Raw genomic sequence first — 3,816 nt, forward strand, 5'->3', positions numbered from 1 at the left:
GAGCCCTGAGCTTGATAACCTGAGCCAACAGTTTGGAGAATGCAGCGTTCCTTGTGGACAACAAGCACACGTGTGACCAACGTGTAGAAGCGTCAACCAAAACCATAAAATATCTAAATGGTCCGCAGGGAGGTTGAATCGGTCCACAAATGTCCCCCTGAATCCGTTGTAGAAAAATGGGAAGATTCGAACGAATCTTGTCATAAGAAGGCTTAGAAATAAGTTTTCCCATAGAACATGTTTGACATGCGATTTCATGGATTGAACCTAAGCTTCGGGTTAATGGATGTCCGTGTGAAGTTTTGAGGATACGGCGCATCGCTATTCGTCCAGGATGTCCCAAACGATCATGCCAAAGTGTAATTTCATGCGCGGTCCCTGTGATAGGGCCGGCCACATAGTGGCATTCGATGGGGCGTATGGTCGTAGTATACAGACCACTTGGGTTACGCTCCATCTTCTCTAGAATACACTTCTGGCCATATTCGTAGGAAGTTACGCACATAAATTCAACTCCGTTTTCTATGTGGGTTTTAGCGTGGTAATTGTTATCTCTAATGTCTTTGAAACTTAGTAACGTTCTTCCGGAACGTGGAGAATAGAATGCCTCAGCAATGGTCAAGATTGTACCATTGGACAACATTATACGTGCCTTACCGTATCCTTCTATCAGGTTGGATGGGCCTGAGAGGGTTGTCAGAGGTGCATTCTTAGGTACGAAGTTCGTGAAATAGATGCGTTCACGCAAAACAGTATGCGTGGTTGCACTATCTGCCAGACAACTAACTTTCCCACTAGTTATACCTAGAATGAAAAATTAATTTGAATTGGTCACATGTATAAAAGTTTATAAAAACAAGTATCAATTCAAAATAATTTCATTTATTCAAGGATTAAAACTGAATATCCAAAATAAATCGCCAACTAATAATCCAAAACATAAAGGAAAATTATTCAAAATCAACCAAAAACAAGGTGGGGTGCGGCCACTAGGTGGAATTCGGCCCCAATTGTCTTATTTCAACTAAAAAAGAAGTCTATGTCTAAGATTCTAATCTTCCATAGGAGTGGTATCCTCATGAAAGTCAGAAACCTCCATCTTTGTAGTCTCCGGTTCGTCCACTTGCATGAAGTTTGATTCAAACTTCTTACGACGAGAATGATATTCATCTACAACCTTCTTGGGAGCACGGCAAATATGGGACCAATGGTCCTTTGAACCACAACGATAGCACATATCGTCATTCATTGTGGCAAGTGCTTTGCCCTTATTCTTGAAGTTCGAGGCCTTGGGAGCGAGGTTTGGGCGCTTCTGGCTTTGTTTCCTCCCTTGGATGAGCCTTGACTCTGTTGACCTTTGTGGGATGGCTTCTGGCCGTCCTTACCATGCCTCTTTTGGCGTTTTGGGTGCTGATTAGTGCTATAATGTGCTTCAGGCACAGCAGTAGCCCTAGTAGGTCAAGCTTGATGATTCTTCATCAACAGCTGGTTCTGCTTTTCAGCAAGAAGTAAAACAGAGATCAAATCCGAGAACTTAGTGAACTTCTGAGCTCTATATTGTTGTTGCAGGACAATATTAGAAGCAGAGAAGGTCGAGTAGGTCTTCTCCAGGAGATCCTCTTCAGTCAAAGTTTCATTGCAAAACTTGAGAAGTGATCGGAATCGACAAACTTCAGAATTATATTCATTCACAGACTTAAAGTCTTGGAAGCGCAAGTGCTGCCAGTCGTGTCTTGCTTCAGGCAAGAATATGTCCTTTCGGTGATCGAAACGATCAGCCAAAGTGACCCATAATGCACGTGGATCCTTCTCAGCAAGGTACTCAGTTTGCAGAGTGTCATGAATAAGTCTTCGGATGAAGATCATATCAGTGGCTTTTTCAGCTTCGCCAAGAGGTTCAGTTGTTGCTTCTTCAATAGCAGGACGCAAGTTCTTGGCAGTGAGGTGGAGCTTCACATCTTAAACCCACTTGAGGTAGTTCCTTCTAGAGACCTCCAAAGCGGTGAAGTCGAGTTTGTTCAAATTCGACATGTTCCTATTGAAGGTATATTTTGTGAAAACATGTTCATTTGAATAACATCTATAGCATGCTAATAACAATTAAAAGGCGGAATCATGCTTGCATGCATTCAAAAACAAAACATTAACCAAGAAATTCAAAGCCTAGTAGATTGGTGAACCAAAACTCAACTCAAAACAAAGTGAGTTGAGATTTATACCTTTGTAGATTCCTCTTTGCATAAGCAAAGGCTAATCACCCAAAGAGAGGGCCTTCATTCCTTGCATCTTAAATCTATATTTTTGGATGGAAGAATAGGTTTCTCCAAGTTCCCAAAGTAGGGAACCTCTAAGTCTCTTCACCAAGGAGAGATTGGAGAAGAAATGAGTGACCTTGGAGTAGTGGGATTGCAAGATGCACCCCCCAAGGGGCCGGCCTCCTAGAGAGAAAATGGAGAGACAAGTTCTCACCAATTTTCTCTAAAAAAAAACCCTAATGAATTTTGGCTATAAAGTCATATTTATACCTTTATTCATTTGAGTGGCAAACTTGTAAATAAGTCCAAGTTCACTACCCTAAACATCATGGCCGGCCTTGGGGTATTTTTGGGTTGTTTGGGCCTTTGTGAATCATTATTCATTAAGTTGTCATACAACTTAAGTTAATGGGCTTGACGTTCGAAGCCCATTGGGCCTTAAGGTCCAAAACTATCCCGAGGTCTTTAACGAACTTATTCGTTTGATTAATTAACATATTAATTAATCCTTGCCATAAATAAATGATTAAACCATTTAATCATTCTTACTCATCTCCGTTTAATCTCCAATCTCCACCTCTTATGGTGTGCGATCCATTAGGTTCCTTTTAGCGAGGCAGTGGGCGATTAAAACCATTTCAAATCGATTGTGAATTGAAACTTACTTTCAATTCTCCCTTTAGTGATTATACACGTTTAGGGCTTCCACAAACCATGAGTGACACCTTGCAGCATATCATGGTTACCCAAGCTAATCAGAAGAGGTAGAGAAAACCTATTCAGTTTGGGATTACAAATGCAATACGGTCTTTCTCTAATACAATACTCTTGACCACATTATTTGGTTTGATAGTTTATTTATTCATGTCTACTATCCAATGTGATTCGTGTGCTTATATGATTACCTTGAATGTGATTTGGAACGTTTTCCTAAATCTCATTCATACTTTGGCCAAAGATTCTTAATCATATCATAGAGTATTCTCCCTCAAACAGTTTGAAGGTTAGAGATCCCTTGTTGCGCATTCACTTGCCTCCATGACTAAGTGGCTTAACCCCAACGATGCCGTGGACACTCCAATGGAATGACGTTTGACATAATCAAAGATCAAGGACTTAACCACAAGACAACTGTGATGCCTCAGGTCAAAGGACTACTTTGCATTATCCCAACCATGAGTTCTCATGTGACATGAGTATGAGAACTCTTCGTTGATCACGTTCAGTGAACTCATTCTCTACTGAGCACCTACGTACTTGTCTTGATGTCACACACACCAATGACTCGAGACTAGTCACTCTCCCTGAGAGAAGACATAGCACGTACCGATCTTGACGGACTGTCAATGCCTAATTGGCAATCCTATGATCAGGAACATTTAGGATATGTCTACGAAAGAATGGTCTCATGAATCTAACTTCATTAGATTACATTCTCCCAATCACATATTCCTTGGACTTTATCGTTTAAGCATATAACATTTATATGAGATGGCTCAAACAATAATCTTTGCCTTTTATAGTTAAACTAGATTAGTTTAACATGTGAAATGTCCGTAAA

Source organism: Malus sylvestris, chromosome 2 (assembly GCF_916048215.2).
Source record: "Malus sylvestris chromosome 2, drMalSylv7.2, whole genome shotgun sequence".
Lineage (NCBI taxonomy): Eukaryota > Viridiplantae > Streptophyta > Magnoliopsida > Rosales > Rosaceae > Malus > Malus sylvestris.